General features: G+C 46.6%; 1 long non-coding RNA gene across 1 annotated transcript in view; it reads left to right on the top strand.

The window, feature by feature from the left end:
• LOC307220609 overlaps positions 1-21267 on the top strand; it is a 484995-nt gene that overhangs the window by 355542 nt on the left and 108186 nt on the right. The gene's annotated exons all lie outside the window — the stretch shown is intronic.

Here is a 21267-nt window from a genome sequence, read left to right as displayed (position 1 = left end):
TATGGTGGAAGCCAGAGGCATTTTTGGAGCTCAAGGACACATTCCAACCAAGCCAAAAATAAATAAATAAAGGCAGGGTCAGTGATGTGTATGGCCTGAGCAGAGACGGTGTAGCTAGGGTAAGCATTCTGAGGACCAGTGGAGAGACTTGGAGGGCCACATCCACCCCCAGAGCCTGATGGTGTCCTAAGGGGTTAAAGATAAAGGTAAAGGTAAAGGACCCCTGGACAGTTAAGTCCAGTCCAAGGCAACCATGGGGTTGCGGCACTCATCTTGCTTTCAGGCCGAGGGAGCCAGCGTTTGTCCACAGACAGCTTTCCAGGTCATGTGGCCAGCATGACTAAACTGCTTCTGGTACAACGGGACACCGTGACGGAAACCAGAGTGCATGGAAATGGCGTTTACCTTCCCGCCGCAGCAGTACCTATTTATCTACTTGCACTGGTATGCTTTCAAGCTGCTAAGTTGGCAGGAGCTGGGACAGAGCAATGGGAGCTCACCCCATCGCAGGGATTCGAACTGCCGACCTTCCGATCGGCAAGCCCAAGAGGCTCGGTGGTTTAGACCACAGTGCTACCAGCACCCCATGTCTAAGGGATTACAACTAGAAGGTGCATGTGAAGCACTTTGAACAAAGTGCTATACAAATTTATTCATTGCATTTACTTCCCAGCTTTTTCTCCAAGGAGCTAAGGGTGGCGTATATAGTGCCCTCCCTCCTCATTTAATCACCACAACAACCCTGTGAAGTAGGTTGGAGTGTGACTGGCCCAAGGCGATGCAGTCAGCTGAGTGGGGATTTGAACCCTCGTCTTTCCCAGGTTCTAGTCCGATGCTCTAACCACTATACCGCACTATTAGTATCATGTCCTTGTGCCAAACGCCTAGCTAGCTGAACATAAACATTTTAGAATAAATAAATATAAATGCATGTTTTAATGTTGTAAACCACTTCAGCATTTTTTTTAAGTAGTACCTCGGGTTAAGTACTTAATTCGTTCTGGAGGTCCGTTCTTAACCTGAAACTGTTCTTTTTTTTAAAAAAAAAATAATTATTCAAAGTTATAACAAAACATATTTTCCAAAAACATATCCTTATTCCCCCCCATTTTTCCTTTCCCCCCCCCCACAACCCCCCCCCCACCCCACCCACCCCGACTTCCCTCAGTTCCAGTCTTTGGTTTCTCCAATAATGCTATTTTCTGCGTGTTACAGAGTTGTATAGATCCTCCAACTGTTTAGCTAATTATTATCAGTAAAAAAATGTGGATGTTTATTCAAAACCTGCCAAGGAGTTCAGTTCACTTTGTTGCATCTTCAAATACTTTGTGAAAGGTTCCCATTCATCCTTAAAGTCACAGTTATCCTTGTCCCGTAGCTTATGTCAATTTTGCCAGTTCTGCATAATCCATCAATTTTTCTTGCCATGATTCTTTAGTTGGGACCTGAAACTGTTCTTAACCCGAAGCACCACTTTAGCTAATGGGGCCTCCTGCTGCCGCCGCACCGCCAAAGCCCGATTTCTGTTCTTATCCTGAAGCAAAGTTCTTAACCTGAGGTACTATTTCTGGGTTAGCGGAGTCTGTAACCTGAAGCGTATGTAACCCGAGGTACCACTGTATAAAGACATCTCTTAAAAAAACAAAACAAAATAAGCATCACTGGGGAAGAGCAAAGGAAAAGGTTATGAGCTGCTGCTTTGAGCCAGAGACATGTGCCTGTCCTGATATCTAGTGAAAGCCTTAGAAAGCCAAGTTTGAAAGTGCCATTGATTTCCTGGAAAAGTTGAGCAAGCATTTAAGTGCTTGCACTCACTGGGAAATAAGCCCGACTGCATCTGTGGGGCATCCTTTCAAGTCAACCTGCCTGGTATCAGGCTGCACATCTCTCTCCGGAATAAAAGGTAAAGGGACTCCTGACCATTAGGTCCAGTTGTGGCCGACTCTGGGGTTGCGTCACTCATCTCGCTTTATTGGCCGAGGGAGCGGGCGTACAGCTTCCGGGTCATGTAGCCAGCATGACTAAGCCACTTCTGGCGAACCAGAGCAGCACACGGAAACGCCGTTTACCTTCCCGCCGGAGCGGTACCTATTTATCTACTTGCACTTTGACGTGTTTTCAAACTGCTAGGTTGGCAGGAGCAGGGACCCAGCAACAGGAGTTCACCCTGTCGTGGGGATTCGAACCGCCAACCTTCTGATCGGCAAGCCCTAGGCTCTGTGGTTTAACCCACAGCACCACCCGCGTCCCCTCCTCGGAATACACAGGACTTAAAGAACACTTAACTTTCGGCAAATATTGCTGTTGATAAAGAGAATGTGCCTAATGCAGAAGTCTCAAACCTCCTCTGGAACATCAGCTGTTGGCTCTTGCAAGAAACCGGATACTGTGCGACATGAATCAACTACAAGGTGCATTAGCCGAAAAAATCTATTGTTTAACACAGCAAGTGTACTGTGATAGGTAATATCTGCCTGAGACATCTTCCATGGGAGCACACAATCTGGGAAATGACATTGGCAGGGGCCTTCTAAGGTTACTTTAGGAGACCCAACCACAACCTTCACAATGTCAGAACTTGGGTTGCGTAAAATTCCGCTTGAAAAGTTTTATTGCAACTCTCAGCCAGTAAAAGGCAATCTGGGCCCAGACTTGGCACAGAAAGACAGCAGTACACGTTCACTCGAGGGACTGGAACAGCTGCGACCTCTTGGAAACTCAATCCAGTTTTCATAATCTTCTGCAGATGAGCATTTTGCTGCACTTAACACTGTTTTCTAATTGCAACGTTGAAGCAACAGATGCAGGTAGGGCCCCACTGTGGAAGTGAAATGGTCTTGGATGGAGGAAAACATGGTGAACACCCTCAATGGTTCGTATTTTTCTGGACATTTCCCCAACCAATTAGTTGGGTTAGATGAGTGAACACTTCTCTCCTGGTATGCGCTGCAGAGGACCTTAAGGTCCATGAATAATCACTGTTTAGAAGTCCCGGGCCCTAAGGAAGTCAGATTATCCTCCACCAAGGCCAGGGCCTTCTCAGTGATGGCCCCCGACCTGGTGGAATGCTCTGTCCCATGAGACTAGGGCCCTGCAGGGTTAAACTTCCTTCCGCAGGGCCTGTAAGACAGAGCTATTTCGCCTGGCTTTCAGTTTGACCCTAGCCTGATATTTTATTCCCCTTCCTTCCCTCCCCCTCCCCTTTGTATGAAGATTACCCGTTCTGGAATCCCACAGCTAATTCTCCCTTCGTCTCCTCACTGGCGCAAATAGGACTAATTTAGCCAGCTAGCCCTGGTGATCATCTAATGTTTATTGGATGGATTTTCCCCCTAAATTGATTTTTGAATTCTGAATTTATTGTTATTCACGTTTTATACTGTATTTTATGCTGTTTTTCATTGCATCAATTAAGTGTTTTAAATTTGTTGTTAGCCACCCTGAGCTCAGTTTTTTGAACTGGGAAGGGCGGGGTATAAATAAAATTTTATTATTAGTAGTATTAGTATTAGTATTCTCAGTTTGGTCCATAATTCAACTGGGCATTTATGTGTAGCTGCCCTTGGTCCTGGTTGTGGTGGTGCAGATTGCTGATGGGGGGATATCTGACTGACAATATGTGACACCTTTGTTAAAACATTTGCACTGCCTGCTTATCTACTTACCAAGCCAGGTCTAGGTCCTTGTATTAATTTACAAAGCCTTGAACAGGTCCAGGGTATCTCAGGGGCTGCTTGAACCGAGTATATCTGTCAGGGGAGCAGATCAGCTATAAAACGCAAGGTGTCAATGAAGTTAACTCTTTATTCAAAGAACAGCTGAGGCATCATCCCCATCAACAAAGGATTGTCATCTTGTTTTTGTTATGTGCTTGTATGTTTATATGACAAAATAAATTTTTTAAAAGGGTTATCACAAGCAATGGCGGACCTTGGGGGTCTCAAATTTCAGCAGTGCCCCGTGCGACACCAAAATTCAGTGCCCCCCAGCTCTCGTCTTCCATTCTACCTCATGGTTGTGGCGTACTCCCCAGCAGGACAGTCACATAAAGGCCCACATAAATTGAGATTGTTTCTATCTGTTGATGTCAGCAGTACATTCTAGTTTGTCCAATATCCTATAGATTCTGAAATAATTATCCTCCATCCAGACAGGGAAGCAGCATTGCCAGAGTTCAAGGACACTCAAGGAGGGGAGAGTCCTAAGGGCCAAACAGAGAGTGCATTTGGCCCCTGGGCCTAAGGCTCCCAATCCTCGTTCTATCAACTGTTTTCTCCACAGCAAATGTCCCTTCTCCAGACTCCCACTCTGCATATTGCCAACCAATATGTCACCGAGAGAGAGAGAGAGAGAGAGAGAGAGAGAGAGAGAGAGAGAAAGTATCTCAAAGGTCTGTATAGTTAAAGCTATGGTTTTCCCAGTAGTGATGTGTGGAAGTGAGAGCTGGACCATAAAGAAGGCTGATCGCCGAAGAATTGATGCTTTTGAATTATGGCGCTGGAGGAGACTCTGGAGAGTCCCATGGACTTCAAGAAGATCAAACCTCTCCATTCTGAAGGAAATCAGCCCTGAGTGCTCACTGGAAGGACAGATTGTGAAGCTGAGGCTCCAAGACTGGCCACCGCATGAGAAGAGAAGACTCCCTGGAAAAGACCCTGATGTTGGGAGAGATTGAGGGCACAAGGAGAAGGGGACGACAGAGGATGAGATGGTTGGATAGTGTTCTCGAAGCTACCAGCATGAGTTTGACCAAACTGCGGGAGGCAGTGGAAGACAGGAGTGCCTGGCGTGCTCTAGTCCATGGGATCATGAAGAGTCGGACTCGACTAAACAACAACAACATATAGATAGATAGATAGATAGATAGATAGATGATAGATAGATACATGATAGATAGATAGATAGATAGATAGATAGATAGATAGATGATAGATAGATAGATAGATAGATAGATAGATGATAGATAGTTGATAGATAGATAGATAGATAGATGATAGATAGATAGATAGATAGATAGATGATAGATAGATAGAGATGATAGATAGATAGATGATAGATAGATAGATAGATAGATAGATAGATAGATAGATGATAGATGATAGATAGATATAGAGATATAGATATATAGATATATCTGCCATAAATTAACTTAAATCCAAGAAGTATACCCCATAGTAAATCACATTTAGGTGAGAATTGGGGCTGCCTGCTTCATTTCATTATCACAGTGGGATATGGACAGGCTCCCTGTGGCTTTCCCTCCCACGTTGTCATGGTAATATGCAAAAGCGCAGGACCACATGGATGGTGCCAATCATGTGAGTCCTTCCTACCCAATCAGTGCCCAGCAGAGAGAGAGCAGCAGGACCTGCCTTCATAATTCCCAATATTACCATAGCAACATGAGGAGAAACCAAGGGATGAGGCTGAAATGAATCCGTTCATGTCCAAGAACTCTTGCTGAACTGGTGCTGAACTGGTACATTATGTGAGTACACTTCAGTGGAACTGCTGCCTAATGAAAGTCCAGTTGTGCTTTTAAAATACACCATCTTCCTTTTGTATTTTATTGGTTTGAACCAAAGAATGGTGTTCGGAGATTCAGAATGCCTATTGCAATCACCACATGTGTTTAATTTTTGTCCTTGGGTGACTAATGACTATATATTCTTCTCAGCTTGTTTCCAGCATAACAATACTCTTGGAAGATGTATTTTGAAAGGAAACAGGAAATTGTAGTGCTGGAACAAAAGATCAGGCAGCCCAGCAGTTCATGTCTTGGTTGTCATGAACAGGGAAGATGGAGAATTCCAAGGAAAGTGGAAAATGTCATTATTATTATTATTATTATTATTACCACACCCATCTGGCTGGGTCTCCCCAGCCACATTGGGAGGAGACCTGGGAAGCCTCTCCTGATATGACAATCATCATGCGCAGTCCCCCCAATGTTGGGCACAACTCGACGCCTGTGGCCACAGACAAATCCCTCTCATGCGTTACCAACACTCATGGCTTCTAAGACAGGAAGGTCCCACCAGCTGATCCTAAAACACATGGAAGCAATTCAGAGAACTTGCACCCTTCACCTTTAGTCCTGGTTCATGCCAGGTAGATGGAGGCAATAATACCAGTTGTTGAGAAACCACAGACGACGGGAGAGAGCGCTCTGGGGCTGGAGCCCTGTTTTCATTTCCCCACAGGCATCTGTGAGGGAGGGACGCTGGACTAGCTAGGCCATTGGCCTGATCCAGAAGGTTCTTCATATTTTCGTACTCACCTCTGGGGGTAGGCCTCAAATACCCATTTTGTGGGTACACGTGTGGAATGGCCTGGGCAAGCAGTTTAAACATCCTTGTTGCTTTTGAACGCTCCAGGGTGACCTCCCTCACCTACGCATTGTGTTTTGTTTTCTTTACCTGACACCCCTACCGCTCGGTATCTAAACAAGAGACCTGCCAACCAGCTCTAGTGGAACAATTTCCTGTGACATTCATCATGGTGTTTTTCATCTGTCTCTCGGCTTTTGTGATCCTGACAGTTGTTTGAGCTCAATTTTTCACGGGGCGAGCCTAGAAAGGGACCCTTAATCTGCTGAGCACAGTGGCTGGGTGGGCCCCCAGGGGGTGGGGGGTGGGGATGTCCAGCTCCTCCCTCACATGTTTCTACTCAGCAGCTCTGTGTTAGCGATCCCTGAGCTGAGATTTCTGAATGGAGGCGAAAGACCGGGTCTCCCTGCATACACAGCCCACTTCAATTACTGTGCGTGGGAAAAGGGTGTGTGTGTGTGTTGGGGGGAGAACAAAAGCAGTTGGCGGGATGAGCCAAAGAACAGCATGGTCGCCTTGCTCTGACCTGGGTTAAACGTTTAGTCATAAATATTTAAGGCATGATTTAGCCATTTTTTTAAAAAAAAATCAAAATGTGTGTCTGCGCATGAGAGAACAGATGGAGGAAGGAGGGAGAGGGCAGGGAACACATGTAAAATGTGAACTAGTCGTTTTAGTAAGCAGCATACAAATTATGTTAAATAAATGAAGAAGATGAGGAGGGAATTCAAACTATGGCTTGCATCCAGTGTTTTTTTCCTGGGGGTACGCAGGGGTATGCATACCCCTAAACATTTTGTGAATCTTTGTACCCAGAGCAGCGCTTCTCCCAGGGGACGTGGTTTGCCTCCCGTGAGGGGTATGGCCCGCCGCCCGCGGGGTGCCGGCAATCGGGGGTTGCCCTTTTGTCCTCCCCCCCTGTGGAATGGCACCCGGAGCAGAGAGACACCCCACCCTCGGAATGCTCCTGCCTCTGTCTCCAGCCCGCTGCTTTATTATCTCTGTTAAAGGTAAAGGTACCCCTGACCGTTAGGTCCAGTCACAGTCGACTGTGGAGTTGCATGCTCATCTCGCTGTATGGGCCGAGGGAGCTGGCGTTTGTCCACAGACAGCTTCTGGGTCATGTGGCCAGCATGACTAAGCCGCTTCTGGTGAACCAGAGCAGCGCATGGATATGCCGTTTACCTTCCCGCCGGAGCAGTACCTATTTGTCTACTTGCACTTGATGTGCTTTTGAACTGCTAGGTTGACAGGAGCTGGGACCAAACAACAGGAGCACACCCCGTCATGGGGATTCGAACTGCCGACCTTCCAATCAGCAAGCCCTAGGCTCTGTGGTTTAGACCACAGCGCCACCCGCGTCCCATATCTCTGTTACTTCACTCCTAACTCTTCCAATATTAATCATATTGCTTCCCTTTATCTGTAGAGTGAATGGGGCCCCACCAATTTGCCATGTCTGGCAGGTTCCTTTAATCCAATATTTTCCTAATGGGTCATTATCCCCAGGCTATCATCTCACACAAGAGGCTAGTCCAGTCCTGGCTTAATTAACTTTTGACACATCACAGGAAGCGTCAGCATGGCTTAATTAGTTTTTGACACATGCTGATCCAGAGGATTAGAAGCGTCTAATACACATCCGCTGTGGGTTAAAGCCTCAGCGCCTAGGACTTGCTGATCGAAAGGTCGGCGGTTCGAATCCCTGCGGCGGGGTGCGCTCCCGCTGCTCGGTCCCAGCGCCTGCCAACCTAGCAGTTCGAAAGCACCTCCGGGTGCAAGTAGATAAATAGGGACCACTTACTAGCGGGAAGGTAAACGGCATTTCCGTGTGCGGCTCTGGCTCGCCAGAGCAGCGATGTCACGCTGGCCACGTGACCCGGAAGTGTCTCCGGACAGCGCTGGCCCCTGGCCTCTTAAGTGAGATGGGCGCACAACCCCAGAGTCTGTCAAGACTGGCCCGTACGGGCAGGGGTACCTTTACCTTTACCTTTAATACACATCTTAAATGCACACAGGTCTAGCAGAATTCTAAGACTTAATTAAATTCTAACACCTACTGAACCCAGTAATTTAGGGGAGTCTAACACCCATGAACACAATACATTACTTTTATAAATAAATGAATGAGCAAACTCATTTCATGGAGGAGATGGCTACCAGTGGCAAGTAGTCACAACGGCTTTGCTATATCTCTACTGTCGGAGGCAGTGTGCCTCTGACACCCAATTGCTGGGAATCACAGCAGCTCTCCATAGTTTCAGACCGGGTTCTTTCCCAGTTGAACCTGTGACCTTCTGCATGCAAAGCAGATGTGCTATGACTCATCTCCAATTTATGGAGCATAAGGCTTCCAATGATTAATAGCCCCGATGGCTATATTTTGCTCCACTGTTGGAGGCTGTGTGCCACTGAATACCAGTTGCAGGAAACAGCAGGAGAGGAGAGAGTTGTTGTGCTCAGGTCTTGTTTACAGACTTCCCATAGGCACCTGCTTGGCCACTGTGTCCCATGTTCTTATGGGTTTCCTCACTATCCTATCTTGGCTTAAGCCCCACAGGCTTCCCCACACATCTGTGTGGATGCTGTCCTCTTGATAGGGTATGCTTCATCAACTGGCCCTTTTAAGAGAATGAGCTATGACTCAGGAGGACAGCTCCTGGAGAGCAGACTTGGAGGTGTGGCCTAGCTGGAGAAGTTTGCTACTACTGCAGGCATAGGCAAACACCAGATGTTTGGGACTACCACTCCCATCATCCCTGACCACTGGCCCTGTTAGCTAGGGATGATGGGAATGGTAGTCCCAAACATCTGGAGGGTCGGAGTTTGCCTATGCCTGTGCTACTGTATGCAGGCACCCAGGTGCCATCAGAAATAAAGCTTGTTAGCCATCCACTTAGCTTTTAATGAGTTTCCACATAAACAGTGGAAGACAACACAGACCCTTCACTTAAACGTACTGCTCCTGTCTCTCTTACCCCAGATGGTGAGGGAGTGAGGCCCCGGGTCAGCCATTTTGTTGACCTCAGACCAAGGGAGAATCGGTACCTTGTGGTTGCTAGGCAACCAACAAGATACAGTCCCCAAACATCCCTTAATGGTTGAGGGCCTTCTCTGAGAATTAAATTTTGTGGTTGCCTGGCAACCGCCAGAAGCAAATTTGTTTCTTCTGACAAATGAAAGTGAACAGTTATAGAGTTACAGTAAACTGCTAGAGTAAAGCAGTAGGGACCTCAAAACTGTGACTGGCCCTAAAGTTTCTGGGGGTGGGGGGAATGCTGTTTTATTATCTTAAAAAGCATAGACATCACCTTGCCAACAAAGGTCCATATAGTTAAAGCTATGGTTTTCCCAGTAGTGATGTATAGAAGTGAGAGCTGGACCATAAAGAAGGCTGGTCGCCGAGGAATTGATGCTTTTGAATTATGGTGCTGGAGGAGACTCTTGAGAGTCCCATGGACTGCAAGAAGATCAAACCTATCCATTCTGAAGGAAATCAGCCCTGAGTGCTCACTGGAAGGACAGATCCTGAAGCTGAGGCTCCAATACTTTGGCCACCTCATGAGAAGAGAAGACTCCCTGGAAAGGACCCTGATGTTGGGAAAGATGGAGGGCGCAAGGAGAAGGGGATGACAGAGAATGAGATGGTTGGACAGCGCTCTCGAAGCTACCAGCATGAGTTTGACCAAACTGCGGGAGGCAGTGGAAGACAGGAGTGCCTGGTGTGCTCTGGTCCATGGGGTCACGAAGAGCTGGACACAACTAAATGACTAAACAACAACAACTTCAGAATCAGGTCGGATTCTGATATGGGGCATGTTGGAAAGGGCATCGTGTTTAGTTAGTTAAGAAGGGCGAGGACACCACTAGGCATTCCTAGAATGTGGTGTCTTTATTTAAAGAACTGGAGAACTTGTGGTCTTCCAGATGTTGTTAGATTCCAACTCCCATCAGGCCCAGCCAGCCTATTATCTCAAAAGTGGCATGGTTAAGTGATGTCTGGGGATCAGCAGAGTACCCCCTCACCATTAGCACACCAGTTATGGAGTCTATCCCCCAGAGGCTGGGACCTATGTCAGCCAGATCATTAGGAAACATCTGAAGAGTAGCCACTCCTCCCCCCCAGGCCTTCAGGAGTTAGGAAATTGGCCCATCCAGTGATATCTTACAGATGGCTAGGGTTTTATTTAACTGTATTGGACGATGTACTTTTATTGATCGTTATATGTGTCTACAGCCTGCTACATTTGCAACCTGCCCCGGGTTCTAAAGATGAACGGTGTGATACACATTTCAAAAATGAATGGAAATGAAAAGAATGTTCCGTATTTGGCTTGGTGTGCCACTTGTTTTTGAAAAACCCACCTTAAGGAATAGCCTGCTGCATCGCTGCTGCATCCCTGACCTTGTGCCCCAGTCCCATCCTGTCCTGTCTCTGCTCCTAGTTACCATCATTGCCTGAATAATGCAGCTGATAAACCCTGGGGCAAGGATTCTGTCACTCATAGAATGGTCTGTGCAGCACCTATCTCCAGGCTGGTACTGTGCAAACATTATATAGCACTGTAATAGATCATCATTAGTAATTTTATGGAAGCAAAGCACAAGATAAGGCAAGCACCAGGCTACATCCTGTCATGTGTTTTTCATATTAGAAAAAGCTCACAACATCTATAGCAACACACACAGACACATTGCCCTTTCATTATTAAACCACGCCGTATAGAGTTGCTTACACGATGGGCCCATATTTTGTATGAATGAAGTTTTCTGTGATTCATGTTGCAATGACTCAAAAGTCTTTTTAAAAAAAGAAAAAAAGAAAGGCAAAAAAAACCCCTCCACCCAAGAACCCAGCTCTGACCAAATAGAGAGGTACAAATTAAAAACATCAAGAAAGAGGAGACAGAGTGGGATTTATGGAGAAGAGATGGAAGTAATAGGAAAGACAAACATGCCTAGCAAAGGGCAGAGTGGAAGCCTTTTCAAAGCAATGGATATTTCTGGTGGACACTTTGACAGTTCCTTGATGCTGCTTTTCCTCCAAAGATAAACACTCAGCTCGAAAGCATGCTTGACTCTGTGGCCACCGGAAAAAAATACATCTGCAAAAGAAAGAGGTCAACCTTCCCACCAGACCTAGATGTGCATTCTTCAAACATCTGTGCTTGCAGGGGTGCCATCTTGCCCTCAGGATTGTGGGTGCCCACTGCCGCAATGCAGATGTGCAACGTCACATGCACACGCCTGCATGTAGTGTGTGTGTGACATCACACGAGCATTGCAGCAGGCAGCGACATCAGCGCCTCTTCCTTTTCCTCTTCCTTTTCCTCTTCCTTTTCCACCAGTGTGTTATAGTGGTTAAGAGCGGTGGACTCATAATCTGGTGAACCGGGTTCGCTTCCCCGCTCCTCCACATGCAGCTGCTGGGTGACCTTGGGCCAGTCAGACTTCTCTGAAGTCTCTCAGCCCCACTCACCTCACAGAGTGTTTGTTGTGGGGGAGGAAGGGAAAGGAGATTGTTAGCCGCTTTGAGACTCCTTCGGGTAGTGATAAAGCGGGATATCAAATCCAAACTCTTCTTCTACTCTTCTTCTCTGCAGCTAGGGAGGCACCTTTTTTCCACGGGGAGGGGCTCAGACTTGGAGGCAGAGAGACTCTGCCTCCGCATTAGAGCCCCACCAAAAATGGTGCCTTGCTGGCTGTAGAGGCAGGGGCGTAGGAAGGAGGGCATTGGGGGCAGACCGCCCTGGGTGCCCTCACTGAGGGGGGTGACATTCGGGGCGCTTCCTGCCTGCAACTCTCAAGCCTACCCCGAGCTGTCAGGGTAAGGGGGGAGCTGCACCGCTTTGCCAGCGGCAATCCCCCCTTCCCCCTTTATTCCCCCTTTTTTATTGTTTGTATTTATTTTTATTAAAGATTTTCTTGATTTGCAAAAGTGTTATCTCTCTCTCATATTCCCCCCCACATGTAACATTTTTACAAATCAGTTTCATTTGTTGAGACATTAGGAAGAAAAGGGGGAAAGAGGTGGAGGGGGGGAGATGGATGGGGGTGGGGTCGGGTGGCGATGTTTCTATTTTATTTACTATATGTAGGGTTTGGTGCCCCCGGCTACAAGGTGTGTGTGACGCTCTGGACACCCGAGTTGCTATCCTGATTCTGGGAGGGCACCCTCCGCACCATGTCCCCCTCAGGGAGCATGCCACACAACACACAGGAGTGCTCCCACCCTGGGCAGCGCAAGCATATGCTCCACCGCTGTGACGAGGGCAGAGCTGAACGGCTTCTCTCTCGGAGACAGCACTGCTTCCACCTGCTGGCTTTTCTCATTGACTTTGTGGGTGCCGGCCCCCGCAATTATATTATTGTGGGTGCCAAGCCATCTATGGCCCACTGGAGTTGGCTCCTATGTGCACTTGTGTGCATGACTTAATGATGCTGAAAGCATAGCATTCCACTAAATGACCACATATAGTAATAATAATAATAATAATAATAATTTATTATTTGTACCCCGCCCATCTGGCTGGGTCTCCCCAGCCACTCTGGGCGGCTTCCATAAAAACCAAAAATACACAAAACTATATCATATCAAGGACGTGGGTGGCGCTGTGAGTTAAACTCAGAAGGTCGGCAGTTCGAATCCCCGTGATGGGGTGAGCTCCTGTTGCTCAGCCCCTGCTCCTGCCACCCTAGCAGTTCGAAGGCATGTCAAAGTGCAAGTAGATAAATAGGTACCGCTCTGGCGGGAAGGTAAACAGCGTTTCTGTGCGCTGCTCTTGTTCACCAGAAGTGGCTTACTCATGCTGGCCACATGACCTGGAAGCTCCCTTGGCCAGTAAAGCAAGATGAGCGCCGCAACTCAGAGTCGGCCATGACTGGACCTAATGGTCAGGGGTCCCTTTACCTTTATATCATATCAATACAAATTTATTACCTATATGGCAGGAGGAGAAAGACACAGGCCATGGTGATATGTGGTTTGCTTTTCTTCTTATTATATATTTTGTGTTCTCGTTTTGTATTTTTATGTTATGAACTGCCCTCTGTGATCTTCAGTTGAAGGGCAGTATATGCATTTTAATAACAGCAGCAGCAGCAACAACAACAACCACAATTTGCAAAAGAACTCCATGGGAATTCTCGGGGAGACCTGTTTACTTTAGGTTCCAGCTCCTTGGCTTTCAGCTTGCTGGAAGGAACAGATACTTTTGCAACTGCAGTGTGTGGAAGGCTCGTGAAAGCCCTTGCTGCTACAGCCAACTGTTTGAACAGAATAAATGCTACCCTAGCCTGACCTGCGGCACAACATGTCACAAGGGTGACATCAATGTTTGTCTCCCGCTCCACCCAACAATTATAAGAAATCATATCATCAGCCTCAAATGGAAAAAGAGGGGGCAGGAGAAGCAGAGAGGTTTCCAAAAGAGGGGTGGGCGGGGAATTCTCTCACAATATTTCCCTCATCCAACAATGAGTCCGCAGAAGACTCTTGACTGCTGTTTTGATTAATTCTGGAGTAATTCAGATGGAAGTCAGAAGATAGGCTGGGGCTGTGACTTGGGCACAGGACAAGGATTAGCTCCAACATCAGACAATCTGGGATGAAGGTCACTTGTTCACTATTTGGCGTAGGGTCTGAAACCTCCACCCATATGCTTGGAAAACTTGGAATTGCAGCCACTCCCCTTTGCAGGATTCAATGGCTACTCCCAACAACCTCACGACCATTATCCATAATGATAATAATAATATTTCCTACCTGCTCTTCACTGTGAGGTCCCAGGGCAAGTTATAACAATGGGAAAATGCAATATTAAAAAGAGATTACAAACCAGATAACAGGGTGGGTCTTAAAATATATATCTCAGGTGTTCAAGGCCAGGTAAAGAGGAGCATCTTCAGATGAAAAACTACACCATGAAGGTACCAGGTTCACCTCTGTACAGAGGGGATTTCACAGCTTAGCGGCTACTGCAGAGAACGTCCTTTTCCAGACTGCCAACCGCTGAATTTCTGAGGGTGATGGGACTACCTAGCGAGTCCCCTCTTTAGGGATGGTGATGGGCTTTCAGACATTTGGGGCATAAGTCATTTAGGGTTTCACTTAGAGTTCCCTGGGAAAAGAAACTTGGTTGTTAAAGCACTCTGAGAACTGTAGGTCTGTGAGAGGAACAGAAAACTCTTAACAAAACACAACATCCATAAAGAACTACGATTCCCAATATTCTTTGCAGGAAGCCATGCCTATTTATTTATTTCAAAAAACAATTATTCATTTTATAACACAAATAAAGAACACAAACAGTAAAACAAACAATACAAACATATCCTTATTTTTCTAAACATTATTAAGTGGGCTTCCCCAAGTCCCATCTATCTGATTTTCATCTTTAGCAGTTTACATATATCATATTTTCTAACCATCTTTTTAATCACACTTAAAATAACTTCACATTTTATCACTTACAAATAATACTATTTTAAAATACACTATCTTCTAACCCTACAGCCTATATCCACTTGAAAGCCATGCCTATTTAAAGTGGTAGGAGATTGCTTTAAATGTATGGCATGGCTGCAACTCAAGTTTGCTTTTCTATTGGACGGTTAAGTCCAATCAAAGGCGACAATAGGGTTGCGGCGCTCATCTCTCTTGCAGTCTGAGGGAGCCGGCGTTTGTCCACAGACAGCTTTCCGGGTCATGTGGCCAGCATGACTAAACTGTTTCTGAAGCAACAGAACACCGTAACGGAAGCCAGAGCGCACGGAAACACCATTTACTTCCCGCTGCAGCAGCACCTATTTATCTACATGCACTGGTGTGCTTTCGAACTGCTAGGTTGGCAGGAGCTGGGACAGAGCAATGGGAGCTCACCACTGCAGAGTGGATTCGAACTGCAAGCCCAGGAGGTCAGTGGTTTAGACCACGGCACCACCTGCGTCCCACTGTATTGACAATTACACAAGCATGAAGCCATGGGTATAGAAGTCTGGGGTAGTGTAGATACATGAGTTCCCAGGTTCATTTTCTGCTGTCTTCCATTGAAAGATCCAGTTAGAAGGTTGCATGAAAGACTTCTGCTGGACAGCAATTTGCTAATCAGAGCAGCCAAATGCTGACCTAGCTGGATGATAGTCTGCCCTGGCATTAATCACTTTTCCTGTGTTCCTCTCTGCGCATTTAATTATGAGCTGTTGTTTTGGAGAGCAATGCATTACTAATGCCAACTGGTTTATCCACCACAGAATTCTGGCAGTGGAAGTTTCTGAGGTCCTGGCTCATAGTCAATAAAAGAATCCTGAGGAACATCACCCAGCAATTGTGTGGGATCCCTGGAGTTCCTAGGAGAGCAGGGCTGAGATGAGACTTAGAAGTTCTGCAGCAGAAGCTCAGTGGCTTCTCAGTTGACAAATGGGATGAGAGACTGCATCCCCGAGGGAACAAAGCTTGAAAACAATAGATGCAGCTCATCTAAGGAGCATTGGATGTGGACCGGTTCCAGGCAAGCTTGTTTCACTTGAATCCTGACACTTTGCAGAAGTTATTGTGTCATGTTGGAAGCCAGCATGGGAGGAATATGACGTACATATGAAGTGCGAATATTGTAGATTGATTATATATTCAGGCAGGGGCGCCGACTTATAAAAAATATTGGGGGGGGCGGGGGCCCATACCGACTTATAAAAAATATTGGGGGGGGGGCCAAGACCTCCAAACCGCTGCTGCTGGGGGAACGAAAGGGGCGAGCCCCGGGCTGCCCCGACCTTAAGTGAACCTGTGAGGGCCCGCCCTTTGCAGCAGCCGATTGGCTGCCGCCGTGGGCGGTGAATATTAATGAGCTAGGGGGAATCCCCGCTTCTCGCGGGGCTGACGCCAGCCCCGCGAGATTGTTGATGGGTCGAGAGCCCGCAACCCCACCCCCTCTCTAGATCGGGAGTGGCTTTGTTTTAACTCATTACTGAATGTATTTTAAAAGGTAACTATCGTCAAACAAGGAAAATAAAAAATACCAACATAATTTTGTGATTTTACAAAGCATAATATAACTAATAATTTTCTTAAATTATTGGGGGGGGTGGAGCCCCCCCAAACGAATTTTTGAGGGGGCTCGGGCCCCCTCAGGCCCCATGGAGTCGGCGCCTATGTATTCAGGCATCTCTTCACTTACTTGGGGGTTAGGTTCCGGGGCCCCAAGTACATAAGCAAAACATGTGTAAGTGTGTGTGTGTGTATTATAATAATAAAAAGGAAAGGGCTTAGAACCAGATATGTCACCTTGAGGTCTTTGGAGGGACTGTGGAATCTAAAAGCAGTAAATAAGCAACTGCTTTCATGGATTGTTATTGATTTTTAATACCTGAAAGCTATTTTGGGGAACTGGTATATAGAGTTAAATTATGTGGGGTATGTGTAGTATGATAGATATAGTGTGTTGTTTTAATAAGATGCTGTTAGCCAGATGCTGGTGGCGCTGTGGTCTAAACCACTGAGCCTCTTGGGCTTGCCGATGGGAAGGTCGGCAGTTTGAATCCACTTGATGGTGGTGAGCTCTGCCCATTGCTCTGTCCCAGCTCCTGCCAACCTAGCAGTTTGAAAGCACGCCAGTGCAAGTAGATAAATAGGTACCACTCTGGCGGGAAGGTAAACGGCACTTCCTTGTGCTCTGGCTTCCATCACGGTGTTCTGTTGTGCCAGAAGTGGTTTAGTCATGCTGGCCACATGGAAAGCTGTCTGTGGACAAACACCGGCTCCCTCGGCCTGAAAGCGAAATGAGTGCTGCAACCCCATAGTTGCCTTTGACTGGACTTAACCGTCCAGGGGTCCTTTACCTTTTACCTTTACCTTGTATGAGCAGGGCAGGATAGAAATGTTTTAAATTAAAATAATCAAAAGGTAAAATGGAACCCTTTAAAGCCAGGATAGCCAATGTTGACTTCTGGGTGGCCGCTGTCAGAATAGGCTACTGGACTAAAAGGGGCATTGGCTTGATCCAGTAGTCTCTTTTTATGAACTCCAACTCCCATCAGCCACTGCAAGTATGGTCAGGGATGATGGTGGCAGTCAAGGTCCAACAACATCTGGAGGGCACGACTTTGGCTCCTCTGGCTTTGAAGAACCAAATCAAAAGGAGTCATTGAGACAAGGCTACTTCACTGGAATAGGAGGAGGAAACAGTGATTGGAGGCCATATAATGCTTTGAAGAATATTTATTAAGGAAACCCCTCCCTTTCTACAGCAAAAGCAGCGAGACCATGGAAGTGGAAGCAGATGTGTTTTGCCAAAGAAAGGTGATGTAATCTGCAGAAGAAACTTGGCTATCTCTAAAATACCAAAGTGCACAAGTGTCTGAGTTGGGAGCGAAAGCTCCGTAAAAAGAGAGAGGGAAAAGAAAGGGGTGTGGCTGCCATTTATCCAAGGGAGAGTGCCGTGTTTATGATCAAAATGGAACATGGGGTCGCTGGGCGCTTTGGTCACTGGTGGGAAGGAGATTTGAGACTACGGGTCATAAAGTCAAAGGAAATGTCTCTGGTGGAAGCACTCAGGGGCGGTCCAGGCACATGAGCACCCCTGCACATGGCAAGCACAGTTGCCAAATCGATGTTGCAAGACTTCTCTGACCAGTAAAGTCACATGATTTTGGCAGGAGGCTGTCAGCACGGGGGTCCGAAAAGGCAGAAAGCCTTAGAGCTGGACTGAGGAAGCCAAACAAAACACAGGAATGCAGAAAGCTGCCTTATAATGAGTCAGGTCCATCTAGCTCAACATTGCCTATTCTGGCTGGCAGCAGGTCAGGTCCAGGGCTTCTCGCCCACCTCTACCTGGAGCAGCAGGGATTGAACCTGTGACCTTCTGCACACAGAGCAGATGTTCTACTGCTGAGCTACGGCCATTCCCCCTATAAAATCCTTTCACTGTTGGCCTGTGTCAAAAAGCCAACAGTAAATCACGCCATTTGAAGTTGGAGTAACTCTTTATTAGCAAAACCACCCCCTTCACAGACTTGGTTGAGTGTCAGGCCTAAGGAGCACAGCAGCTCATCTCCGGAATGTCTTACCCCATGAATCAGTTGTCTATATTGAAAGTCCTCAGCTCCCCACAGTCATCTAAATCCCCTCCTCTCCAGGGCTTTTTCCAAACAATCTGAGACTATGCCGACCTGCCGCTGCTCCGCCTGTTTCAGCCCTCTTCTGGACAGCAGGCAGAGACAAGTCATTCAAGTGAAGAGCCACAGGTGTCTTCCCCTTCTGTGATGACAAGCTCCCCTACCCCTGGTCTCCCAAAATGAGAAAGGGCATGAAGAGGGCAGAGGAGATGTTGACTTCATGCAGGCACGGTCTCTGGTTTCTTGGGGAAAACCCTGGAGAGGAGGGGACTTAGTCTGGGGAGGTGGGAAACTTTCTCAGCAACTGATTCGTGGGGCAACACCTCCTGGAGATGAACTGCTGTGCTCAGTAGACCTAACACTCCATCACCTCTGTGCAGATTGTGTTTTTGCTAATAAAGAGTTAACTCCACCTTGCACAGTGTGATTTACTGCTGCCTCGCTCCTGACACCAACCTGGTACCATCCAGATATTTGGGGCTATGGCCACATTCATACCATATATTTAAGGCACTATGATAGCGCTATAATCAGTCTCAGCTTCCCTCAAATAATTATGAGAAGTGCAGTTTTTAAAGGATGCTGAGAGTCAGGAGATCCCCTTATTCCCCTCACAGAGCTACGGTTCCCAAAATTCACAGAGAAGAGGGATTGATGGTTGAATCACTCTGGGAATTGTAGCTCTATCTGGGTGAGACAGAGAACAGGGAGCAGGTCTTGCAGGACTCCTAGTGAGAGGGATCTCTGGAGCCTTCAGCAGCAGTATTTGCAGCTGGAGTCAGTCCCATGTTTTGGACTACAACTACCACAACCCCTCATGACTGCCCATGCTAGCTGGAGTTGTAGTCTACAATTTCTGGAAGACATTGTGTTGGCGACGCCTGTTTTAGTCCATGGGAAGATGTACAATATGTAGCAACATGACAGGGCCAATCATGCCTGCAGATCATGCTTGGAAGTTGTGAAATAGGCTACAAAAGCCAATAGGGGGGGAAATGCTACTCCAGAGTTGAACTAATGAAGGAAGAACACCAAAGAGGTTTAGCGGGACAACATTTAGTCAAGAGCTGGCCCTGGCTGAACTTGGATATGGCTCCAGGAAGCATGAGATTGGGGTGGAGAAGGAAGATAAAAAGAGGAAAGAATTCTTCTTTGATCTACTCTCCTCCTCCTCCTCCTCCTCCACAACATATTTTCATGGATCCACTACGCACATTGTTTTAAACTGAGGTCTCACACGGGAGCACTAACATGTATCTCACACTGAGCCTTTAATGTGCTCCAGCTGTTTCTTCACAATATCCCAGAAAGCTCCCTGGTCAGGTGTGATCCTGAAAAGCCCTGCAACAGAACACATTCTGGAATGGGGGGGTTGTGCCCTAAAAGTGGACGTGAAGCTTTATTTACTTATTTATTACGTTTATGGCACAACCTTTCCCCCAAAGGAGCCCAGGGCAGAAAACATTTCTTTTTGTAATAAAAAATAGGTAATTAAAATAAAAAATGGATTTTAAATGTCTAAAACAAATAAAATATCTAAAACAGATGTAACTAAAAATCTCGTATCCTGCATAGGCTCACTGAATCAGAAAAGTTTTCCAGTATTCCTAAGTCAGTAGGCAACATCATCACTGTCTTCTCCTACCTCCACTGAATGGCATGAAAACAGAAAAAAAAACCTCCATAAAGTGCCCCACAGATGTTCAAAAACTAAACCGATAAGTCCCACCTCCATGGCACGCTTTATATTTTGAACATATTCCCACCTCCAGACAGATGTTTACTTTTATGTTTCCCTAGTCAATAAAACAATTCTGCCTCCAGCTTTACAACTGCAATAACCTGGTTGTTTTTCATTCCGTTTTGTTCCTCGAAATTAGGACAAATAGTACCCTTCACTTAAGAGCTGTATCCACAGTATATCTACAGTATATTTCATACCAACAAAGAGCTTTGTGACACCAGCTAACATATTTATTGTGGCGAAATAAGCTGATCGCTGAAGAATTGATGCTTTTGAATTCTGGTGCTAGAGGAGACTCTTGAGAGTCCCATGGACTGCAAGAAGCCCACACCTATCCATTCTGAAGGAAATCAGCCCTGAGTGTTCACTGGAAGGACAGATCCTGAAGCTGGGGCTCCAATACTTTAGCCACCTCATGAGAAGAGAAGACTCCCTGGAGAAGACCCTGATGTTGGGAGAGATTGAGGGCACAAGGAGAAGGGGACGACAGAGGACGAGATGGTTGGACAGTGTTCTTGAAGCTACAAACATGAGTGTGACCAAACTGGGGGAGGCAGTGGAAGACAGGAGTGCCTGGCGTGCTCTGGTCCATGGGGTCATGAAGAGTTGGACACGACTAAACAACAACAGCAACAATAAGCTTTTGTGGAATAGAGCCTACTTCATCAGATGCATGAAGCGTAATCCTCAGTTGTAGATATATGTACCTGATGTCACAATTTAATAAGAACTAGAAGGCATGCACGATAAGGCAACGACCCTTTAAAACAAGTGATAAAACAATCAAGTTGGTGATTGTTGCTGTTGTCATCTGTCTGTCTTGAGAGACATTGGAGTGCCCTTCCAGGGGTGAAGTCAAACTGCTGTAGAATCACAGTTCCTGCACAGACCAGTAACCCGTAACTGCTGCCTTCCACATTATTTTTGCTGTGTTAGCAGCACCAAAGTGACCCCCCTGGGGCACAAACCTGGGCAGTATGTATGGAGGTCTTGGTATGCCAAGACAAGACCCCATGCTCAGCTTCACTGATGTGGTTCAAAGGAAAGCAGAGCAAACATTTAGCACCAACTTGGTTGCTGGAG

This window comes from Podarcis cretensis (assembly GCF_951804945.1).
Source record: "Podarcis cretensis genome assembly, chromosome: 7".
Lineage (NCBI taxonomy): Eukaryota > Metazoa > Chordata > Lepidosauria > Squamata > Lacertidae > Podarcis > Podarcis cretensis.
This window is presented reverse-complemented; position numbering and strand designations above follow the sequence as displayed.